Source organism: Rhamphochromis longiceps, unplaced genomic scaffold (genome assembly GCF_057381845.1).
Source record: "Rhamphochromis longiceps isolate RC_006_pf unplaced genomic scaffold, R_longiceps_female_GT1.1 unmapped_scaffold_1, whole genome shotgun sequence".
NCBI classification, from domain to species: Eukaryota; Metazoa; Chordata; class Actinopteri; order Cichliformes; family Cichlidae; genus Rhamphochromis; species Rhamphochromis longiceps.
In genome coordinates this window covers 456,894-482,567 of record NW_028187221.1, presented here as the reverse complement: position 1 = coordinate 482,567, position 25,674 = coordinate 456,894, and the positions used below count along the sequence as shown (strand labels likewise).

At 43.2% G+C, this 25,674-nt stretch overlaps 1 long non-coding RNA gene across 2 annotated transcripts; it reads left to right on the top strand.

Moving 5' to 3' along the window:
* The first annotated feature begins 10,973 nt into the window (after nt 1-10,973).
* Nucleotides 10,974-15,751, top strand: LOC146640798 (uncharacterized). 2 transcript variants are annotated; one of them, XR_014909884.1, is made up of 4 exons: nt 10,974-11,286; nt 12,841-12,895; nt 13,152-13,248; nt 15,021-15,751. It is a non-coding gene; the product is annotated as an uncharacterized LOC146640798 (long non-coding RNA). The 2 variants fall into 2 exon arrangements; XR_014909883.1 differs by lacking the exon at nt 10,974-11,286 and adding an exon at nt 11,328-11,651 and having other exon boundaries at nt 15,021-15,750.
* The last annotated feature ends 9,923 nt before the right edge of the window (nt 15,752-25,674 follow it).

Below are 25,674 nucleotides of genomic sequence, written 5' to 3'. Positions count from 1 at the left end.
TTGTGTTACATATGGTGTGTCTATTTAAGGTAGATAGGTCATTAGCAGCAGGTGTGTTGTTGTTGGGAAGGAGCAAACAGATTGTGACCGCTGCGCTGTTATGTTAAATTGTGTTGGAATAAAGAATCTAAAGGACAAGATAAGTATGGTTTCAGTTATTGAACTAAGTTTAATACGTTTATTCATACCAGTGACATTGCATTAACCTGCCAACAAACAGCTCAGTGGCTTTAAATGTAGGCTTAGCCTCGACAGCATCTATAACACCATTAAAATGCAGTAATGGCCACACAAAAAATAAAACGTGACCATATTCAGTTTAAGCCATTTTATGTGGTTTAGTTTATACACTTGAATCACAGTAGATGATAGCTTTCTGTTTTTAAATGTCTGCATTTATTGCAAACACTATAGTTACTGTTCTGCCTTTTATAAGGTAAACTGGATATTATGGTTGCAAACGGCCCTAGAGCTCCCTCTAGTGGCTGCTTTGTAATATGGGTTTGACTACTTTGGGAAAGGAACAATGAGAAGGTGAAAAAATCAAAGATGGCGGAAAGTTATCGTTCTAAGCTGATATGGACCTTAAAATGTTGTTGCCTTGGACAAGATATGTCTGTAAGTATGAGTGACGATAAAATAATTATTATCTTTTGTTTTGTGTAAAAATGGTACGATAATTTGTACATTTGAAAGTTTTATCTTGTTATCAAATCACTTTGATTGTCACATCACATGTGCAGGTACACTGGTACAGTACATGTGAGTGAAGTTCTTGTTTGCGAGCTTCACAAGCAACAGAGGTGTGCAAAAATACAATAACGTAAAACAAGCAAAATATAAGAACGGCTAAATCTGAGACTAATAAATATATGTACAATATATAATAGTACATGCATTACTGGATGTGTATACTAAATATGTTTTTCTACGCGCGCGTGTGTGTGTGTACATATTTTACAAATTAAATAGAGTAAACAATAAAATAAAATATACAGAGGTTGGTAGTTGGACATGTGCAAAACAAGTGGCATTTATATACAGTGTGGAGTGCATAATGTTGAAGTTCCAGTAGTGAAGCTGAGGTGTCTATGAAGTGTCCAGCAGTCTGATGGCCTGGTGGAAAAAGCTGTCTCTCAGTCTGCTGGTTGGGGACCGGATGCTGCAGAACCTCCTTCCTGATGGAAGTAGTCTGAACAGTTGATGGCTGGGGGGACTGGAGTCCTTGATGGTCCTCCCCGCTTTCCTCAGGCAGCGCTTCCTGTAGATGTCTTGGAGGGAGGGAAGCTCACCTCCGGAAGTCCACTATCAACTCCTTTGTCTTTGCGACGTTGAGGGTGAGATGGTTGTCTTGACACCAGTGGGTCAGGGCGCTGACCTCCTCCCTGTAAGCCGTCTCATCACCGTTGGTGATAAGACCCACCACTGTAGTGTCGTCCGCAAACTTCACAATGATGTTGGAGTTGTTAGTGGCTGTGCAGTCGTAGGTGTAGAGTGAGTACAGGAGAGGGCTCAGTACACACCCCTGTGGTGCACCAGTGTTCAGTGTGACGGGGGATGAGGTGATGCTGCCCAGTCTGACTACTTGGCGTCTATCAGACAGGAAGTTAAGAATCCAGCTGCAGAGGGAGCTGCTCAGTCCTAGATCCTGCAGTTTCCTGTCCAGCTTCGAGGGAACGATGGTATTGAATACTGAGCTGTAATCTACTGTTAGCTTGCAGTAAGAGTGTAACAAGCTAGTTTACAATGTTAGTTAGCTAATACAGTATTTTGTACTTTCAGTTTTACGATGGTCAAAGAGAAGGCAATGGTCAGAGGCCATTCTTCAATAAATCAGCACAGAAAGGAAAATAAGTCTGGTTATTGGAGCATCGTTATCTCGCTGTCTAGCTGGTGAAACTAAGGAACTCAGGGCGAGGACAGCAAAGTTACCAAAGGGGAAAAACTATCAAATTAAAACTGCATCATCTCAAAAATCACAAGTTTCTCTAAAATGTGTTTATTCTAGGGCTGCAGTTATTCATCATTTTAGTCATAAAGTATTTTATTGATTGTTCGAAAATTGAATTGGATTAGAAATAGTTTTCTTATTAATGAGCAATAATTATTATTATTCCAAAGAGAAAACACACGGGTCTTTTGGTTACCATTTTAGAAATTGCCATCCTTTAATGATTCATCTGTTAAGAAAAATATTTTGACACTGCTTTTATCTAAAAAATATTTTGAGATGCTGAAATGCTGAAATAATAATAATAAAAAAACAGACACTGATGTCAACATAAAGGTAAACACGCAATTTAGTTTCTTTAGTTTCTGGTTCTCTCCTGTATGGACTAGAGAACGCACGATACCACTTTTTTGTGTCCAGTATCGATATGAATCCGATACAGCGTATTTTTATAATCAATAAAACAGTTTTTTTAATATCTTTCTTTATTTTGTATAAGTTCATACTCAAGTTTTAAAAAATAAAACATTAAAGTTATTTAGTTATACCTGTATGCAAAAAACACACTGCACCCAAAATATTTCATAGTTCAGCAACACTGATCAATCTAATAAACTTAAACCTGCACCATCCTCCCTATTCTGGTATTTTAAAGAGTACTTAGCAGAAATATTAAACAACCTAACTGTAGAGTACACCCAGCACAGACACACGCACACACAGGCAGGTATAGCCAACTTCCACGTTTATTGATATATTTGTATTTCGACAGCTGACTCAGTCGCACCGTCTGACAGCTCGAGCCCAGCTGATCTCCCTTGGCCGCTCCTCCTCGTCTCACTATAAACACAGCGGAGGAGACCATCATTAGTCCATAAACAATATCAGCTGTTCTTACCAGCCTCGCGGCGCCGCCCCGTTGAGCCTTCCGCTCCACTCCTCCCCTGCAGCTGCGCCCGGGGCCACGCCTCCGCCACACACCCCCACCGCCCGTTCGAGGCCGGGGAGCCGTCCGGCCGAGCCAACTCCCCCCCCCGCGAGCGAGAGAGGAAATCGGCCACTGCCATCTGCGCCCCCGGCCTATGGATCACCTTGAACTTAAAGGGCTGCAACGCCAGATACCACCGGGTGATCCGGGCGTTGGCATCCTTCATGCGGTGGAGCCACTGCAGCGGGGCGTGGTCCGAACAGAGGGTGAATGAGCGTCCCAGGAGGTAATAGCGCAGGGAGCCGACCGCCCACCGGATGGCCAGGCACTCCTTCTCCACGGTGCTGTACCGGCGCTCGCGCTCTGCCAGCTTCCGGCTGATGTATAGGACAGGGCGGTCGGCCCCCCTTACCTGCTGGGACAAAACGGCTCCCAGCCCTCTGTCCGAGGCGTCAGTCTGCAGAACAAAAGGGAGGGAAAAGTTAGGAGTGTGAAGCAGCGGCTCCCCACAGAGAGCCTTTTTCGCCTGCACAAACGCCGCCTGGCACGGCCCCGTCCACTGGACCAGATCCGGGGCACCCTTTCGAGTGAGATCGGTCAGGGGGCTGGTTAGCTGCGCAAACCCCGGCACAAAGCGACGATAGTAACCCGCCAACCCCAAGAACCGTCTCACCTCCTTTTTCGTCCTGGGGCGCGGGCAGGATGCGATAGCCGCCGTCTTCTCCACCTGTGGACGCACCTGCCCGCCCCCCAGGTGGTACCCCAGATACTGCACCTCCCTCCGTCCAACCGCGCACTTCTTCGGATTGGCCGTGAGCCCCGCCCCCCTCAGGGACTCCAGGACCGCGGCCACCCGCAGCACATGCTCCGCCCAGGTGTCGCTGTGGATGATCACGTCATCCAGGTAGGCGGCAGCATACGCTGCGTGCGGACGCAGTACCCGGTCCATGAGACGCTGGAAAGTGGCCGGGGCCCCGAACAGGCCGAACGGAAGTGTCACGAACTGGTACAAACCGTACGGAGTGGAGAAGGCCGTTTTCTCCCTGGCCTCGGCAGACAAGGGAATCTGCCAATAGCCCTTGGTTAAGTCCAGTGTCGTGAAAAAGCGGGCCGTGCCTAACCGGTCCAGGAGCTCGTCGACCCGAGGCATGGGGTAGGCATCAAAGCGTGACACTTCGTTCACCCTGCGATAGTCGACACAGAACCGTATAGACCCATCCTTCTTCACCACCAGAACGATGGGGCTACACCAGGCGCTGTGCGACTCTTCTATTACTCCCATCCTCAGCATTTCCGCCAATTCCCTCTGCACGATTTTTCGCTTGTGCTCCGGGAGCCTGTAGGGCCGTGAACGCACCGTCACGCCAGGCTGCGTCACGAAATGGTGCTCGATGAGGGACGTCCGGCCGGGCAGGGGGGAGAACACGTCCGCAAAACGCTGTTGCAACGCGACAACATCCGCTCTCTGGGCCTGTGTGAGATGGTCATCACAAGGGAGGGAGGCGGGAACGATAGAATTTGGCACCTCCGGCCCCAACTCATCTCTCTCCTTCACCAAGCTCACCAGAGAAGCGGTTTCAACCTCTCGCCACAGTTTGAGGAGATTGAGGTGATAAATCTGCGTGGCTCCTCCCCTGTCCGACCGAGCGACCTCATAGTCCACGTCCCCGACTCGCCGTGTGACCACAAAGGGTCCTTGCCACTTGGCGAGCAACTTCGAGCTGGAGGTAGGGAGTAACACAAGCACTTTATCTCCCGGTGAAAATTGCCTGAGCCTAGCCCCTCTGTCATACAGGCGTTGCTGACGCTGCTGAGCCTGGAGCAAATTCTCCCGTGACAACCTCCCCAAAGTGTGGAGTTTTGCTCTCAGGTCCAACACGTACTGAATCTCATTTTTGGCGGGGCTCGGACCGTCCTCCCAGCTTTCTTTAATCAGGTCGAGCACCCCACGTGGCCTCCTGCCGAACAGCAGTTCAAAGGGAGAAAATCCCGTGGAGGCCTGGGGCACCTCCCGCACTGCGAATAACAGAGGGTCTAGCCAGTGATCCCAATTGCGTTCATCCTCGTTAATGAACTTCCGAATCATGGACTTTAAAGTCTTATTCAGCCGCTCCACCAGCCCATCAGTCTGAGGGTGGTAGACGCTGGTCCGAATAGATTTAATGCCCAGTAATTCGTACAGTTCCCGCAGTGTACGAGACATAAACGACGTGCCCTGGTCAGTCAGTATCTCTTTCGGGATTCCGACTCGGGAGATGACCTGAAACAGTGCCTGCGCCACACTCTTTGCAGAGATGGTGCGCAGCGGAACTGCTTCCGGGTACCGCGTTGCGTAATCCACCAGGACTAACACAAAGCGGTAGCCGCGTGCACTCCGGTGAAACGGCCCGATGAGGTCCATGCCGATGCGCTCAAACGGGACCTCAATGAGGGGGAGAGGGCGCAGCGGTGCCTTCGGTATGGCCGGCTGGTTAACAAGTTGGCAGTCCGGGCAGGACGCGCACCAGCGGCGCACATCCGCTCGGATGCCCGGCCAATAAAATCGGGCCGTTATTCGCTCCAGAGTTTTCTCATAGCCCATATGCCCTGCCATGGGGTTATAGTGGGCCGCCTGGAAAAGCGTTTCCCGGCGGCCCTGCGGCACCAACAACTGGGTGTGTGTTTCCTCTGTCTGAGTGTCACGACTCACTCGATATAATCGGTCGTTTAATACGACGAAACGCGGGTAGGTCTGCGCGGCCTCAGGGCGCACCACGTGACCATCAATAGCCATCACTTGGTCAAAGGCTGAGCGTAGGGTGCCGTCACGAGACTGCTCCAGTGGGAAATCGCCCATGGGGGACACTTCCGGGGCCGGCGGGACGTCCCGTGAGGGACCCGCCAGCTCCTCCCCCCCGGAGTCGGTGTCGGACGACCCCGCGTCACCGCTGAATGCCGCGCACACGCTACACCCCGCTTCCGGTCGTGATCGCACCCCCGCGTACTGCCCCAGTAGCTGATGAAACCCCGGCCAATTGGTACCCAGAATCAGGGGGTGCGACAGGCGCGGGCTAACCGCCGCCGTTACTCTATGCGTTTTGCCCTTATACTTTAATAACAGCGGCACAATGGGATACCTGTGAACGTCACCATGCACACACCTCACCTCCACCCATTCTGCCTCCAGCAATGCCCCGGGGCGAACCAAGCTTTGGTGTACGAGGGTCTGCGTGCAGCCCGTGTCCACCAACGCCTGGCGTATACCCCCTCGAGTCCTTACCGGAATACTGTATGTCCCTCCTGGACCGGGGGAGGGTGCTGGGGCGCCAGCAACACGAAACACCTGCCCCACTTCCATAAGCGGACAATCCCTCCTCAGGTGCCCCGGCTGCCCGCACTTCCAGCACTCCGGCCCCGGCGTCTGTGCTGCTCTCCGTGGCTCGGGGGCGGCTCCACTTGGCTCGGCTGCCCTGGACGGCACCAACGCCGCGAAAGGGTTAGTGGGGCTCAGCGCCGGCAGCCGCTCTGCCTGCCCTGGTGCCGGCACACGGCGTCTCGGGGCCGGCACTGGGGCCTGTTTGTTCGGCCGCCGTCCGGCGTCCCCAGGTTCCCCTGCTCCAGCGGCAAGGTGGTCTTCCGCTAGCGTCACCGCTACCTCCAGGCTTGCGGGCCGGTGGCACCGGACCCATCTCGCCGTCTCCGCTGGCAATCCCTCCGTGAACTGTTCCAGCACCACCTTGTCCACCAGCTTCGTCTCGCCCTCCGATGTTCCCGGTTGCAGCCAGCGAACCGCCGCGTCGCGCAGCTGCCGGGCCCAGGCGAATGGTCGGTCTGTTGTGGCCAGCCGACAGGCCCGGAACCGCCGGCGATGGTCTTCGGCGGTGAGCCCCAGCCTGTCCACCACCGCCCGGCTCACGTCCGGGAAGCTGCACCTCGACGCCGGAGGCAGACTCAGGGCCGCTGTTTGTGCCTCCCCAGACAGCAGGGGGAGCAGCCGCGGAGCCCACTCCTCCCGCGGCCATTGGCAAGCCTCCGCCGTGGCCCGGAAGGTCTCCAAAAAAACTTGTGGGTCGTCCCCGTCCCCCATCCGGGGCACCGACACCGACAGCGGCAAGGGCTTCGGCGTGGCAGCGGCCCCGACCAGCCGTTCCAGAACTTGCGTCTGTCGGTCCGTCTGCTCCCGCAGCGCGGCCAGGTGGGCACGCTGGTCGGCCGCCTGATCCCGGCTCATCGTCGCCATCTCCGCCAGCATCTGCGCCAAGAATTGCAGAGGCTGGGCGGGTGGCATGGCCTGTGGGTCGGACATGTCCCCACCGGCCCTGATCCTGGGTTTCGGCACCACTTGTAGAGTACACCCAGCACAGACACACGCACACACAGGCAGGTATAGCCAACTTCCACGTTTATTGATATATTTGTATTTCGACAGCTGACTCAGTCGCACCGTCTGACAGCTCGAGCCCAGCTGATCTCCCTTGGCCGCTCCTCCTCGTCTCACTATAAACACAGCGGAGGAGACCATCATTAGTCCATAAACAATATCAGCTGTTCTTACCAGCCTCGCGGCGCCGCCCCGTTGAGCCTTCCGCTCCACTCCTCCCCTGCAGCTGCGCCCGGGGCCACGCCTCCGCCACACTAACTAATAGGGTTGCAAACTCCCAGCAAAAAAACAACTAAAGGGAACCATCGCCCACCCTCTGCCTCGTGGTGCTTAATCGACATAATCGACTTTAATTTAATGCATGTATTTAAAAAAAAATGCACAGAAATCAATTATTTTTCAACAACAATTAAATAGATTCAACATCTTTCTTCAACAGAACTGCAGACTGCACAGATGGTATCTTCCCAAAGGAAAAAGTACTATAACTTACTAGGGTATATATTAGACTTAATAGTTACTATATACAATATTAGATTTCTATACATTTTACGTTAGATAAAAACTTTGGTTGTAAGATTCAGATAATTATTTATTAAAAGCGAGACATTTTAAACGAGAATAAGAAAGAAAAGTATTTCTTTGTGCCCCCCTTTTCGCTGTTAATGCCCCAGCTGGCCCCCTGGCAAAACCGTGCTAGACCCGCCCCTGCACAGTTACCAGCTGTCAGCTACTTATAGCATTAGGCATTAAAGTAATATTAAATAAATTCTAACAACAGCTTATCAAGCTTAAACGTGCTGCTGTGGTTTATCTGCTGGTTTCCTCTTTCTGGCGCAAAGTGGGAAACAAACAAGAGAGACGGAACTTGCGATCAGCTGATCATTGATTAGTTTCATGATTGAAGTAGCAGCAGGAGAGGGAGGGGGAGAGGAGACGCGGCAGTCGCTCCATATATCGGTTGTTAAGCTTAACGTGGGAATGCGTTACAAACATTGAGAGAGAAACTTACAAACTTGCTTTACTTCTCTAGGACAGCTTTCACTGAGAAGAAATGCCGATTTGGAAACATGTAGCGAGGCGCTAAATGCTCCACCAGACAACCGAGAGGTCTCTTGTTGTCACATGCAAGAAAGCATGCTCTGAAGAATATCCAGGTAGATAACTGTGGCGATATGTTGGTTATATTACTTTAAAGTGCAACTGGCTAATTCTTATTTTAGCCAACTCGAAAAGTAAAAATGATGCAACGACCTTGAAATAACACATTTATCTCACTGAAACATGTCATTTAAATAAAAACATTTACTGAAATTAAAATAAATATACTGAATATAATATGGCTCAGATTTAATGGAATATAATTACCCTTTTGTGTTGCTGTTAAAGAAAGGGATAATGTGTGATTACTGTTTTTAAACTATGGGCTACAAACTAAATCCTTTTATTATTTCTGTCCTCGGTTTTAACTCATTAATAATCATTAGGATGAAGCCCCCTAAAAAACAACGTAAAGGTCATGAAAATGTAAACAATTTGGCATTTTGATGATGCATCATCCACATTAAAAAGTAGAGATCATATCAGCCCTGTATTTACTTGTATCGGATACATAAAAAATCTTTCCGTATCGCACAGCACTACAGAAAGCTCTTTTCTAGGGTTGTATTAAACATCTGTAACTACCGTAACTCCTGATCCATTTCCTCAATTAAAAGAAGTCCAATGATTCCTGAGAGCAGCAACTCTGCACTTTTCATTAATATTTGCATCATTACGGTAATCCCAGGTACATTGTTGCAGCAGCCCCGTGAAGGCAAAGGTTGAGAGAATAGTGAGTGAGCGTGATGGAACAATGTTATCACACGTTTGGCTTCTTTTTACCATGTTTGTTTGTTTTGTTCTTTCATGTGTTATTTACCAAGATTTGGATGGTGTTCTGCCTCGAGTTACCATAATGTCCCTAACATCACAAAAAAGCACAGAGTTGCTGCTTTCAAGAACTGCTGGAATTTTTCATTTGCCCCAATGGTTCAAGACTCAAGTTAGGCTAAAAACACTGGGACCAGTTTAAATGGGTTCATGTGTGTCAGCTGCATCGTCACTGCTGCTCTTATGTTATGTGTTTTTGTTGGAAACTAGGTGCTGTTTGGGCTTAATGATGTCAAACTTTTCATTCACTTGTTTGCTCCTAAATACGTTTCTATTGCAGGTCTTTTCCAGTTGAAAATGTGAGTGAGCACTACACAAATTACTGACACTGAAATACACTGAAAAGAAACAAAACAAAACTAAATCCAAACAAAAACAACTAAACGAAGTAGTTACACACGTTATAGAATATATATACTGGGCATACAAGCCTGGCCTAAGCTTTCTGTCAGGAAGACTGCAGCAGTCCAGGAGTTGGGTTAACTGTCTTTAAGTCCCACAGAAGAAATGTTTACATCAAAGTGCTTGCCAGGCTTAATCCAAATTAGGTACAGCCATACTTGAACTTATCATTGTATAGTATGTGGGACTATGAGCAATGGTTTTCTGGAAACAGAAACAGGCAATTTTATCATTAGTAGAGTCACAAATAACTAGAAAAACAATTGAAAACATAATGTACTCAACACAGCAATATCTCACAATATCCACAAGGGGTCACTATAGCTCATATATTGCCTAAATAGCACGTCATACAAATTGCCAATCATAAGGCACGGACATGGCAAGCTAGCCACAGTTAAACTAAACAATAGAAAAGTCCTTTATTTGTAATACCGCTGGATGTAATGACTGTGGGAGATTACAGCCACTGCTATTAACTTAGTGCCAAATAATCCTACCAACATGGTATCAAAGAACTGAGGCATAACTTTAACATGCACAAACAATTATAACAGCTTCATGCGAGTCATCCTGCCAAAAGGACTAACACTCACAGGTTCATAAACACACAACTTAATCACACGAAACAACTGCGATGCTCTGCAGTGGCACCTTTAGTCACTCCCACTCTGCGTGCTGAGCACATGCCCACTGATACGCTTATTTCCTTTGAGTGTGCTTGATTTCTGCCTCTAGACATTCTGAGGCCGAGTCAGAGCAGGAAACTTGAGCACACGTGGTCTCATTAAATCAGACAGCTGGAGTCATTTAAAAAGGATCTTTTAAGCAGTGCTGTCCCTCAGCTTCATAGTAGATCCATCTATGGATCAGTTTGAAAATCCTAGCTGTCTTCTTTCTAGTTATCATGTTACAAGATTTTAAGAAAACTTGAACGCTGATCATGAGTTGAATGCCACTGATCTTCAAAATCATCCAAGCTTTTTGATAAATGCACACAAAAGTCGGGTGTCCATGCCACCCGCATGCAAGGTGACAAAAATACCCCAATCAGCCTTTCAAGCTGACAGCTAAAAAACCATTTCACCAGATTTAGCTTCTTGGATATTGTGTTCACTATACTGTGTTCAAAATGTACTTCTCATTTAAAAGAAGAAATGTAATCATGTCAATTTAGAGGATTTCAAATTCTCACTCCTGTTAATTAAAAAAAAGAAAAAAGTAGGATAAGACATGAGAAACTCCTTGAAAAGGACAGTCTCCATTATAGCACCTCATGGAAGCTTTGTTAGACGACCTGTCATTAAAAACTAGAAAGACCATCCAGCATCGGGAGCTTTCAGACTTCCAGGTACACTGTAATCCCTAACAGTTGTCCTAGCTCATAACTAATAAGCTCATAACACTCAAATGTCGTTTTGTAGTTAAGCAAACTATAAAGTATTGAGCTCTGTTGGCTTTTATGCAGCTTTAATTGAATAGGGCTCAATATCTTTTAGCTAATTTGTTTGGAACGCTCAAAAAGTTTAAGAAGCATATATTAGTGACGTTCTGGTGGGTGGAGTCTTGTCGCTCCTTCAGGAAAGCTGAGTCAGCCATCTTGAATTTACCTTGATGCGGGGAAGATTTGGCCAGACGTGTGGATTAAGAGTCCCCAACTTCAACCCACCACGACCACCACCTTATTTCTTTTCATCAACTGCCATAAATTTGGTAAGTCTAACGTGTTTTTGTTTTGTTTAAATTTAATTTCGATAAACATTCTTTTTTTTATTTTTTACTGGAAATATATTCGTACTTTGTGCACAGTGAATGTTTGTTATAAATGAATTCGAATCCAAGTAATTGTAATTTTAGAAATTTTCGAATGTGACAAATACGTAATGTTATTTCAAATTAGAATGGTGTAACGTTTTGGCGGTTTTCCGTGGGGGACAACATTTCCCATAATGCATTGTATTCTTGCCCGGGAAGTTGACGGTGGCAGTTCTACCTCCATGCATTTGAACTTTCTACTAAAACTTTCCACTGTCCGTTTCTACCGGTTGTCGTATTCGCCGGTAATGCACGTGCGTATTGTGAGTATACTTATTTCAATAAGTGTCCGTGTTACACAGTCAGTAGTTTACGCTGTTGAGCTGTGTGTGTGTGTGTGTGTGTGTGTGTGTGTGTGTGTGTGTGTGTGTGTGTGCGCGCTAGCATGAAGCGAACAATAATAAACAACATGAGTGTGTTATCATGATGGTAATTAGACACATGTTTGTATTTTTTCGTAGTCTCAAATGTGTGGTTGTGAGATAATCTCGAAATCCTTTTAACAGTTTAGAGGGGTATTCCACTAAGCGAGCTCTACAAGTCAAGGCTTGCGGAAAAACGCATCGCCTGATTCAGTCTAACATTATACACTGGTCGAACTCGGTGCTACGAAAGAAGTTCAGCTAAATTGTTCGCGCTAATTCGACAAGGCTCAGCCAGCCAGACTGAGGCGCCTCCTTGACACCTTTAAGCCAGACCCTATCGATCTTTGATAGATAAATGAAATGAAATGAAAATAAAGAGCCGCGTTCTGCTCCCAGGCTAAGAAAAAATCATTGATGCAGACTGTGCGGATCACAAATACTCCCTAACCTGTAAGGCTGGGGTGTCCAAACTTTTTTCACTGAGGACCACTTACTAGAAATTGGGTAAATAACCTTAACTTTAGTGTATTAAAGATCACAAAATCACTTAAAAGTGGTCGAATATGTTATATTGTTGAATATAATTAAAGACAAAACTGCCTTCATCACAGCTTTCCATAAATGGATCTTTATTGATTCATTCAGAAAAAGCTTTGGTAGCTTATTTTCAGAACAGGAGCCTCAGATTTCTTCTTAGATAGAAGATTTACAGCACAGAGAAAAAACAATAAAAGGGAAAATAGGACGGGTAAATTTCAAGTTTGTTATTTAAGTTATTAAGCTTAGCAACACACCTATTAACATTAGTTTGAAACGGTTAACATTAACAGACTGAACTGGACTTAATAACAGGAGTGCATATAATCTTAGTAAATTATTGTGGTGAGTATCAGCTGCGCTGGGTATGTAAATCGGGCCATCCAGCTGCTGTGCTGATTCGACGTCACTCGTGCCAAAAATCTGGACAAATGTCACTTGATCAAGGAGCAGATCTGCATAAGATGAGATCAGCTGACTACGTGTGTGTGCTGTGCAAAAAATGTTTTTGAACATTAATAAGTCGTCTTTGTGCACATATTGTTTACAGATATGAGACTGCAAGGAGCGCTACAGAGAATCAACATTTCACCAGTTGTCAGTGGGTGAGTTATATAATTTGTGTCCTAATTTAAATAAAAAATAAATACAAAGAAACTAGAGAATTTTGCCCTGAATTATTCAAAATTTTTAGATTTTTTTTGGGTTACCCTTCAAGATTGACAGGTTTAGCCCGTTACACAAAAAGTTTGGACACCCCTGATCTATAACAATGACAATCAGAACATGGCTATCCAACACTTTGTTTTTACTCTGCATTTGTGTAAATACTATTCTAATAGATATTGTATGTTCATCTAGGAACAAGCATGATGTAAATACAAGACGGGCCCTCGTCCTTCTTGCACTTCCTGTGTACCTGCGTGAAGATGCCTCCACGTTATTCAGGACTTGTGATGTAAGTGTACTGGCCTCAGCATCAACCCCTTTGCCTAGCTGTTCAGTCGAACATATGACATCGCTCAGAACTCAAGGAGAACCAGGGTGTATATCAGGAAGGAGGTTCAACACAGTCCTCATCTGACTTGTTTTCTCCCATATATCAACTATTGTTGAATAAGATTGCAAGAAGATTGTTACGCATAAACCAGAAAACATGAAAATAGTTGAAAGTTTTTATCTGCAGATTTTTTTTGTATAATAATCTATCTCCCTTTTTAAAATTCAAGTGTTCTATTTTTTTGGAGGTGCCATGTTGTGGTCAGAGAAATGTTTGATAAATAACAAAAACAAATATCTTGGCATATATTTATTATTGAAAACACTTATTTAAACATATGTTTTGAAACCAAACCCAAATTAAGATTATTGTAATGCATCATGATAATGCAATATCAAATTAAATCGTTGACATTATAATTAGGGGTGGGTTTTTATAATCGATTCATCGATTAAAATCGATTCTGGTTTGGATAACGTAAAATCCATCCATCCATCTTCATCCGCTTTATCCGGAGCCAGGTCGCGGGGGCAGCAGCCTAAGCAAACGTAAAATCGATTCATTAAAATCCTGAATCGATTTTTTAATATAAATTTATTTTGCCCGAAATGCCAGAATCTCAGGTGACATCTCACAAAATTTCAAGAACCACCAAACAGTTAAGACAGTAAATGAGAGCAGGTACACGGATTCTGCACATAGACGTAAACACACAGCGCGACCCGCGGATCAGAATCAGTTAGATGTCGCCTTTCTCACGGTCGGGGCTGAAAGCCGACAGCTCGCTGATTCTGATCTGTCGGCGGGTCCGCGCTTTGTGTTCACGCCCTTTATGCGCTGATTCTAAAGCTGTTAGTTTGATCTCTCTCCAACAATATTGACCGAACCAGCAGCAAAAGAAGATCCAAACGCTTCACATAAACATCATGAATTCACTCTGACTTTTACTGTTTTGCTTCCATCTCTCTCTCTCTCTCTCTCTCTCTCTCTCTCTCTCTCTCTCTCTCTCTCTCTCTCTCTCTCTCTCTCTCTCTCTCTCTCTCTCTCTCTCTCTCTCTCTCTCAGTTTCCCTTTCTTCATTATTCGCTTGCTTGTTACGCACAAGTCTACTGTTGCTTACAGGCTGTCGGCCGCTGTTTTTTTCCCTTTTACATTCTTCCGAAAAGAAAACCTAATTTCTGCTGTTCAATACTGAACAAATTTAAACTTTTTAAAATTATTCAAAATGCAAAACGCTTAACCGTGTCTCTAATAAAACCGCTGTAACGTCAGAGGTAATGTTCATATGTTGATTAATGGTTTTCTTTCGTTTTTGATGTACTGCAGAATATTTTTATAAAATCCCAGGCCAGGAAAATCACCTTCATGTTTTTCTGTGTTTTATTCTCAGCTACTTTGACACAAAGGCATCTGCTGTGACGCTCACACCTTTGATAAAGTCTTGCATGTGTCAGCTTCCTTTTTATTGATACAAAAATATGTAAATGTACTGATCTGAATTATATTTCTGACTGTCAAAATTTCCCAGAATTAAATCGAATCGTGGATCGAAGCGATTCGGGACCTTGTGAATCGGAATTGAATCGATTCTAGAAATCAGTGACGATACCCAGCCCTAATTATAATCCTAAAAGAAACGTGTGACTTATGAAGATTCACACCTCTAATCAATAGCATGATTTGTGTCCTTGTGGGGCTGAACTCGTTCTTGTATTATTTTTGTTTTGCAGTCAGCAGATGGTCCAGACCTCACTGACACTCCTGTGGCTCTGCTGACAGTTGTCACGGATGACACTACTGATTCGGCCCTCTTCAGTCCCGAAAGCATCTGCATCGTCGTTGAGGATGAAATACTTGTGAATGGTCCCACAAATCTGGCTGAGTCATTTCTCCTGCTCTTTGGGTACATCTATGCACTAGACCTACAATACCCAAAGAAACTTGAGCTTACATTCACATTTATCCAGAAGGTTGTGATGTGCCTTGAGGACAACAAACCACTGAAAGGGCGTCTACTGATGCTGAAGAATGATTTGTTCAATGAGTGAATCACTCACAATGGACTACTTGTTGAGCTGAGTATTGAGGAAGCTTTTTTGTTTGTTTGTTTTTCCTAATCATTTGCCTCTTCTACCTCACATTTAAGATGAATGACTGTTCAGTTCACTATTCATGTTTAATGTTCTGTTGCCTAATACGTAAATGCACTGCCTTGATGTTTGTTCCCTATAAGTACAGCAGTGGAAACCAGTACTGTTTTTTTTTTTTTTTTAATGTATTTTTAAAAAAGAAAGTGAGCTGCAGCTGTCAAGGTACAGTAAGTGTTAAATGCCTCAATGTTCTAATAGCTGCAATTGCTGTTAATACTGAAAATGTTATTGAATTTTAGAATTGAGATGGAGACCCTTGGAGTCTTTTTCTCTTGTTTTATTTATGAAGCACTTTTTTTATGAGTGAGCTCTGTTGTTTGTGCCTTTTTAAAAGCACATTGTGTTTAATAAAAAGTTGTTAAATTGTTAGTGTTGTTACTTTCATGTTTTCTAACACTTTTAGCTGATTATAATTTACTGGGCAAACAGTTTAGAATTATTTGTAAGTGTATTTCCCACAGTATTTTAAAAATATTGAAGATTAAGTGTTATTTCCCATATTATAAGTTAGAAAATATGAAAAAGTTTGAGTTTATTTCCCACATCGTATGAGTTGCAATATGTAAAATATTTTAAGTGTATTTCCCACCTTAATTAAGTTGAAAAATATTGAACATTTTGAGTTTATTACTCCCTAATTATAAGTTGAGGAATATCAACATTTATGAGTTAACATTGAGGTAATTTAAGGCAACTGCAACTATAATTTTTATTTTAGTTAAACTTAAAACTTTTAAAAACATCACTAAAAAATTGTTGTGTAATCTGTTACACAACAATTTTTGAGTTCTGTGAACTTATTAGGTTTTACAGTGTATGACAACAAGCCTATTGCTGGTTTGCCCACTCTGACTGTGTCAGTATTTGCTCCACATACCAACTGCTCTGACCCTAAAGTAAGCCAGAATCCCACACAGCCATATGTAGGCACATTCCAACCACAAAGAATAACTGGGGATTCTTCATCCTGTAAACATCCTGAACAACTGGTTTTGGTGGTTTGATGGGAACAGATCCTCACCTGATCAGGAATACCAACGATCACCCCACCACTCATGTCTTGTTGGGAAATGTTTGCAGTCCTCAAGCTGTGAAAGTCATCAGGTGCAGCAGTCATGAATACCATGTAAACATCCCTGTTGGTAGGACAAACAAATAACAGTGGGATTCATTCGAGAAAACAGAACTTGTTTGATTCCCTGTCTGACAAAAAGAAATTAATGCAACGTAAAAATTAGATTTAAAAAATCAGCAGCATCATATGTAACCAGGTCCTAAATTACATATTGTTATAATTACACAAAATTTGTTCTAAAGCCCAAACTGCTCCTGGTATATCTGACTTTTAGCACCTCCAAGCCTGTAGTCATCTTGGTTATTAGTTAGGCCCCTCCCCCGTGTGTCGCTATGTGTATAGGCACTGTTAATGCTAGCATGAACAGATCATTCTTGCTGGCTGTTGTAGTGGCTTGAGCTAACTCTCATCCCAACTGTTTATATTTGGTTATAGGAGCTGGAGTGGGCATTAATGCTCCACAATTTACAAGCTGGGACCTGCCGCTAATCCATGGTTAAAGCCTTTACCCACATCAACACTGCAGGCAGAGGCTAACATCTGCAATACTATTAATAATTACACATAACTGTAGCAACAACAAAGAGAGGCTCGAACAAGAAAGGCTTGAAACCCTTAGAAAAGACTGATCAGAGTTGGTTCAATGAACTCTGATCATGTTCATTCGGAGTTAAGCTCGTGTGTGTTTAGAGACAGAAAGCCATCATGTTACCAGGATTCTCCAGAGAAACACAGAAATAAAGAGCAGAGCCTCCATCTTCATTTAGTGGACAGAGGAATATGATCACAAATCAGTGTGGGCCAAAATTTGTATCTTAAAAACTAGGAGGGGATAAAGTTATACCAACATACTGTAATATTTTTATAATATACACTAGCAAACTTTCATGCTGTGTGTGATATTAAAAATATTGTATTGTGTGATATCACATTCTATTGTGATCCAGCATTTTAATCTGACCTTTGATTTCTAAATGCTTCATTAAACTGTCAAATATACAAATATAGACAACTGTGGGATTTGTCTAAAGTATTTGCATATGCCATAGAAATGTTAGCACTCACAGTTTACTGGGCAAGGTTTATGCAAAGTTTCAACAAGACCAGTCCACTTATGACAAACGCGATCATACGAGCATTATAGTACGATGCAGTCTCTGCATGATATGACTATCTATTCAGCTGTAACCTGACAGGGACAAAGTCTAGGAGACAGAAACTGAAGATAGACACCATTTACTGATGGACCTGTTATATTAGGTGACAATTCCACGTGAAAGTCAAAAGAAATGAATACATACAGGGCAAGTCTTTATGAGGCAAACATGATGTGCATCTCACACGAAAGCGATTTAGGTGATTTTCTGTGAGAAATGTGTAAAAAGATCCGTACTCTGAATTTCAGATACTATTGATCTGTTTGTTGTGTGTCTGAGGGTTTACGCAGGGACGTTTTGTGTAAGCACTGATTGCTACAGTAGCATCCAATCAATGCTTACAGTGCAAAGAAACTGGCCTACAGTCTGACAGCTGCATTAATGTCTACACAATCTAAGAGTTTGAAAGATGGACACACGTGAGATGATCATAAATCCACAACAGAATCCTTTCTGTCCTAACATACTGATGAGAAAATAACTGAAGCACTCGTGTCAAGAACAACAACAACAAAGGGAAACATGCCTAACTTGGATTTCAGTGATTGTGAAAACAAACATATGCAAATGAATTTCCTCAGACTCAAAGGCAGCACCAAGACTGGCACGAGACTATTTCCACTGCACTGAGGGTGGGAACTCCAGGCCTCGGGGCCGCTGTCCTGCAGGGTTTAGATGTGTCCTTGATCCAACACAGCTGATTTAAATGGCTCATTTTGAACGTTGACATATACATCAAGGAATGGACCAGCCACTGCACTGATGTTAAACCAGTTCAGAAGTTCATTTATCATCATGAACCACCAATTTATGAGCAGACAAACCAAAGTACACTCCAAGATTCAGTTGCTTGTAGAAGCACGTTTAGCAGCAACAGCTCAAAGTCATTGTTTTCTGTATGACTATCAGTCTCTCACATCATTGGGGAGTCATTTAGGCTCACTCTTCTTTATAATGTTGCTTCACTTCATTGAGGTTTGCACAAATTTGTTTATGCAAAACTCACGACCACACTACTTCTATTAAGCTGAGCTTTAAACTTTCTAAAATATAAAACCTGCTAGACACCGGTGTTGTGCCAAAAAGTGATTGTCTGCCAAAAACTGATTTCTGGTATTTGCCAAAAAGTGATTGCTCGTATTTAAACTGCTATAAGTAACTTGTTGGGCTATAATATGTGAAACATATGTCAAATGCTTCCCTCGTGGATGACATAAAGTCATCTTGAGCCACAAACAACATTCGTGTAACAAGGTAGAAGCCGCGATCAGTTTTTGGCAGCGACTTTTATATAACCTTTATTTATGTAGTTAAAAAAAATCTCATTAACATTAAACATGTCTTTTGTAAGAGTAAGTTGGCCAAGAGGAAATATTACAATAGTTCAGTAAAAATATTTTAAGTGGGGATAAAGGAGCGGATTGGTTATAATGTAAGTACAATAACACAGAGTTGTAAAGACACTTGAAACACAGATTTTTTTAATTCTATATAAAACCCCTTTGTAAACCCTGTTCACCGATGTTAGGGTCCCTGGGTCGTTGACCCAGTGTTTTGTGTTTTTGGTTCTTTGATTTTGTTATTTCATTATATTCTAGCTTTGCTTTATGGGTTTTAGGATTATTCTTAGTTTAGGTTGTCTGGGTGGGGTTTGGTTAGAGTTTTAGTGTTCTGGTTTTCTGTCTGTGTTCCATAGTTGCTGTCTCCCCTATCTGCTGTATCCCCACGTCCAGTCAGTGGCTGTATCCCAATTCAGGGTCTGCAGCCTTAAGGGCCGCATTTTAAGGCCGATTACATCAGAGCGACGCGACGAAGGCTGTCCCAATTCGAAGGCTGCTCGAAATGCGGCCCCCAAATGCGTCCTTCATTTCCCTGAATTTTAAGGACGTGGCAGTGTAGACTTCGTGGCCCAACATATCCCAGAATGCATAGCGCGGCGGTGGGTGTGGATAATTTTGCCGAAATAAAACGGCGGATGAGGGGCGCCCGAAGAGTAAACTTTAAGTAAGTACTGAATATTATGTCACTTATTTATGTGCAAATGTTTAATAACGAAGAACATTAAAACATTACTGTTGGCCACATGTCGGCAAAGTTATGTGACATCAGTGACGTTTGTACTAACTTGGTTTTAAAGCCTTTACTTTAAAATATACCCCTTTCAATAGCTGAGCTCAATCTCACAGAGATTGATCAAAGCTCATGTAGAAACAAACAAACAAATGCACAAAAGATTTTCTCCTTCATTTCTGTCAAACAAAGCTGTAAGACACGTTTCCAGCTGTTAGTATCATGGTTGCTAGGCAACCTGGGCAGCGCAACGGAGGCTAGACCGTCCCATTTCACAAGCTTCGCACTTCCGGCCTTAGCGGTCTTTGAGTACGCGGCCCTTGAGGATAGTTGAGGCTGCGTACTTTAAGGCTGCAGATCCTGAATTGGGATACAGCCAGTGTCTGTGTCTGCCCTGGTCCCACGTCTCTGTTCCCTTTGTTATAGAGCCTGCCTGAGTCTGTGTTATGTTTCCTGTTTTACTGTGAAAGTCCATGTCTGATGTTAATGTGTCTGGTTTTGCTTCCCCTTGTCTCGTTAGGCCTGATTTGCCCCAGCTGTGTTTCCCTCCTGTTACCCATTCCCTGATTGCTCCCTCTGTGTATTTAAGCCCTGTGTTTCTTTGTGTCGGTGTCGTGATCTGCTTTCATTTATGCTGTGTGTTCTGGCTGCCTGGTCATGTAACGTTATTTGGATTTTTGTTACGTTTTGCCACTTTTTGCCATCCAGCAATAAAAGCTGAGTTTTGAGTTACTTTCCGCCTCCGAGTGTCTGCACTTTGGGTCCTTCTACTTCCACTCTTGCCTGCACACAGCCTTAACCTGACAACCGAAGTCTATTTACCAACGTACGTAAAGATATTACACATAAAAAATACACAGAAACATTGGAAATCACTTTTTGGCACAACACCGTAACCTCTCCAGAGGTGGTATCAATATTAATATCTCTAAACCCTATAAATGTTTCTTTTAAAGTCTGACGAAAGGAAGGAGCTGCGAGAAGTGTGCCTCTCAACCGGTGGCTCGCTCAATAACGTCTGGCTGTGCAGCTGAAACCTTTTTGACCCACCAACAGTCACACAGAGGCCACAAAATCTCACATGCGGGTTTCAGTCTTTCAGGCGGAGTCTCTCTAAGAAATTCTAGTTTGAACTTCAGTTCAAATGCTTCATCTTCTGTGAATCGAGTCAAATTAGAAAAAAACTAAATATAAAACAGGTTTAAATGAACAAAAAAGAAACTCATCTGATCATTGTTAACATACACAGTGAGCACTCATGCAGGTTCATCAAGACTTTGCTTTTCTAAAAAAGATCTAAAGATTTGCATGAGGAAAAACTGAATAACACCTTTAAAATGTTAGTTTTTCCCTTTTTTGTTCGATTGTAACGTGATTAATACAAAATATTTTAAAGAAAACATTTTAAATAAAGAAAAACTTGCCTAATTAATCATTTTATCCTGTGATTTCTTTATTTCGCAATATTTTTTACTGCTTAAACATGTTGTTTGTGTTATTGTTACGGCTGCTTTGATGATTTAGGATTCAGTTTTGCTGCATGTTATCATTAAATCCTGTTTCGCCTGGTTTGCAAGAAAAATAACAGGAGACAATGTGATTAGGGCTGAGTATCAATTTCAATTCCTACAACTGCTTCAATTCCCATTAGCAGTAATACCTACACTTTTTTTGATTTCACTTTTCTAATAGTTTCACAGGCTAATAGTTTTTAAACAGAATAGCACAAACAACATGTATCCCTTTAGAAATCAAACTGTGATACTTCTAAAAGCACATATTCACACCTAGCCACACTAGCACTGTATCAACCCCCAATGTTCCTTTAATGCAACTAGCCCTATAATTATCTACTAGTCACAAACACACTGCAACAGTAAGACTTGTTGATTACACATAGATGATTTATCTACTTTAGGAGCATTTGACTTTTTCTTTAGCGCTCCGAAAAGACACAGAGGCTAATAGTTTTAAATAGAGCACCACAAACAACAACAGGTATTCCTTTAGAAATAAACTTTTCTGGTGTTACTTCTAAAAACTAAACTACAGATTCTTAACTAGTCACACTCTGCAACAGTTAGACAGAGTGGGTTACAGTTAGGCCCCCAACAGTCAGCAAAAGAAGTCATAAAACAATAAAAGAGGCTCCCTTTATCAAGAGCATCCCAGCACTCACACATCCCAACTGTAGTTCCATAGTTTTTCCACCTTTTTCATTACAAACAGTTTATCTTATCTTATCATGTCAGAGGTCAACTGAAACCATGTCCACCTGAACCTCCAAAGGTTTTACACCTTTTCTTACACCCCACACCTTTATCTCTGCAGGCAGACAATTACACCTCCTACTGACTAACTGTACCTCTATAGTTTCCACCTTTTTTCATTACAAACTGCTCTTTTATCTGTCAATTACACTTTCTACAGACCAACTGAACCTCCATAGGCTTTCCACCTTTCTTCTTTACATCCTACTCTTTTATCTCTACATCTCAGAGCCCAACTGAAACCAAGTCCACCTATATAAAAACACCCTAATCAGAAACCCTGTATTTTTCCTCAGCACTTCACAACTACCGCAAGGTATAGCGTTTGAACTTTTTATTTTTTCGGATCCCAGACACAGCGGTGTGAGGTACTTAGCACACAGTTTGGACATGTAGATAACATCGTTTGTTTGGAACACAGCAGCAGAGAGGTAGAATTCACATGAGTTTAATTTAATCAAACCTCATTTTACGGATCTAAGTGGCTCCTCATCACGAGCCAATTCACCATTTTATTTAAATATCTGAATTTTCGGAATGATGATCCAAGCGGGACACAGAGGCTGCTAGTTTTAACACACCAGAATGCAAATATAAATAAAAGCCTGACTATCCTGAGAGCTGCAGCGACACCGTTCTTTCACACGGATGCCTGGATGTGCGTTGGAGCCGACTTTGCTACCCGCACAGAGCGTTTCTGACCTACGGGCGTTGCTTATACAATAGAGAAAAGCAACAATACAGCGCGTTTCTCTGCTCCAAGACATCCCAGGGCCTTTCACAAGGTAAGCATGTCTGTTATACCCAGAGCATAAATGTCTGTATGTCAGCGCTGATTATTCAAACCCTGTTTAAAATGTGACACATATGTTGTCTGAAAACAAATCCTCTAAATTTGCAAAGTTACTGATTTAAAAATATATTTTCAAATTTTTAGTTGCATGACAAACATATGATAGATTCTTGAGCATATTTATTTATATAGCTACATTCACAATGGTATAACCGTGCTAAATAAAAGATGCCCAAGCACCAATGCACTCTAATGCAAACCTCTAAAAAAAATAAATATTCTTCTTAGGAAGACCAGAGAGCAGGGCATTACAGTAATCAATACGACTGGTAATAAAAGCATGCATCAGCATCTCCGTGTTGGCCCGAGAGAGAATAGGGCAGACTCTGGCTATATTTTTTAGATGATAAAATCCAATTTTGGTTACATGTTTAACATGTGGGATAAAACCAAGCTCAGAGTCAAAAATAACACCCAGGTTTTTCACTTGTAGCGAAGGACATAGTGAAAATGCCTCTAATTTAGACAAGAATTTCTCTCTCTGAGCCTCAGGACTGGTGCATGGAGGGCTGGGGCCTCTTCTGCCCCCCCAACGGAGACCACGTAGGTAGTCGGAGGCTGTAAGACAGCGGCTCTCTGGAGAAATCTGATATCTCAGGAGGATGACAGGATTCAACCAGAGAAGCTGCTTCATTATAAATGAGGTTTATAACTGAAATCTATGATACACATAAACACCCGTCCATGCACTTAAGTAGTGAGTGAGTATTCACTCCAGTGATGAGCTGTGAGAAAGAAACTGCACACACAGCGATCGGGCGTTATCAGCGACCATAAGATTATTATTGCCAAGCAAGGACCCGCAGCTCGAGCAGGCTGAAGAAATCCTTTAATGCTGATGCAGGCTTCACAGTGTAGAAATGAGAACTCTAAGAAACAAAACAACAGAAGTCATGTATGAAACACAACACAGTTAACATGTGAAGCACTTACAGTTTTTTCTGATGGCTTGAGCACATTTTTTGTAACTATTGGCAATTTTTGCAAAACTCTACACACAAGTAAGAAAACTCTTCACCCAATCAGCAAAACATTGTAGTTTCCTTGTAAAAGCGAATAAGCCTTAACTTAACTGATTAACTCTCCACACCTTTGTAAAAATGGTATTTTTGTGTCCAACAGTTAACACAAGCCATCATCTACTAAGCACACAATGCACCAACTACACACTGATGGTATGAATGAAAAACACATCTGGCTTTTGCTTTCTCTGTGCACAAGGTAGGCCATGTCAGATTGAGCTCATACTTCTGTTATAGATCCATCCAGTGCTACAAGTCTTTGTGCAAAGTGACTGTACTCACCGATTCTCATTTCAAAATGTCCTCATGATGCCTGCTACAGTGTAGCAGCTCGAGTTAGGCTGGACCCGTTGGCCAGCTTCCCTCAGGGTCACTCCACGGTTGATGACATGGTCCACTATTGTAGCTCTGATGTCATCAGCAATTCTATTTCTTACTCTTCTTACCCGTCCTCTCCCCCCTCCTCGTCCTCCTCTTGCTCCTCCTTGTCCTTGTCGTCCTCTTCATCCTACTTCTTCACCTCCACGTCCTCTTCCTCGGCCTCCTCTCACTCTTCCTGCTCCCTCCATTGTACTCCACACACAGAGCTTACCTGTATCATAGTGCTTAGGCTGATTGCAAAGTGAACTAATTATCTAAAAAAGCTTTCACATGTGGCAGTGTGCCAGACAGTTGACAAAATAGTGTAAATAATGGCCATAAATGTGTATAGTTTTGCTAGGAGTGCGTTGATCATTTGGAAATTGAGTGCAAAGCAGTGAGTTGTGTTTACAGTTCTGCAAAAAGAGTGCTGTGCAGTGGATTGTAGCTACAGGTTTGCAAAGTGTGTGTTACAAAATGGCAAACTGAGTGCAAAGCAGTGTTTGTGCTTTTAGTTTTGCACACTCAGTGAGTGGTTTTGCTATAAGTGTCAATAGTTTTAGGAATTGTGCTGTAAGAATCACAGTTAGGGTTTAAGCATTCAGAAAAACCTGTAATAAACGCACACGCATGCGTCTTCAGCATTACTGGGTTTCTGCAGCTCCTGGTTTCCTGTTTAATACATTCACACAAGCAATCAAACGCTATGAATCGTTCCACAATGTTTGCAGTCACTTTTCTTATCCCTCCTGACTCAAGAGCATAAAGCGATCTACGTTAGCTCTGGGAATTCTGACGGTCGTTCAGTAAATCTTTGTTTAATCTCTTTATTTGCTTTTTGGAGAAGTGAAGGTACAAAAACCTCGTCAATCAAATTTGCTTCGGTGGACAGAAAACAGCCGTTGTAGACTGTTTGGGGTTACCTTTTATAAGTATTGAATTTTCAAAAGTGAAGTCAGTTCTTCTGACCAGGTTCAGACCAGGATGAACACAAGTATGATACTGGACCCACTAGAGAACTGGTCCCAGCTGTGGGCTCACCTCCTCCTGCTGAACTCATAGGACAGACTCTAATGTAGCATCACGTTCATCGGTCACTCCTGACCTCCTGTGAAGCATGACGAATGTGTAATTAATGACTTCATTATTTGGGGCATTATTGCTCTAAAAATCATATTAATAGTATTATTATTATTGTGCTTTAGGCTGCACTGATAACGCAGAGGTCTCTTCTTCCTCTGGGCTGTTTAAAGGGCCAGTTTGTCCAAAGCTGTGTATATACCAGCTGCTGTCAGGCTTCAGATGTCTGCATTAGTCCACAGTCCACTGTTTGTAAGCCATTGCTTTACTGCAAAAGTTCCCATCTACTGTAAAGAAATGGAGATAAGCAGGCACATAATATGAAAAGGCATGCTGTAGCTGACTTT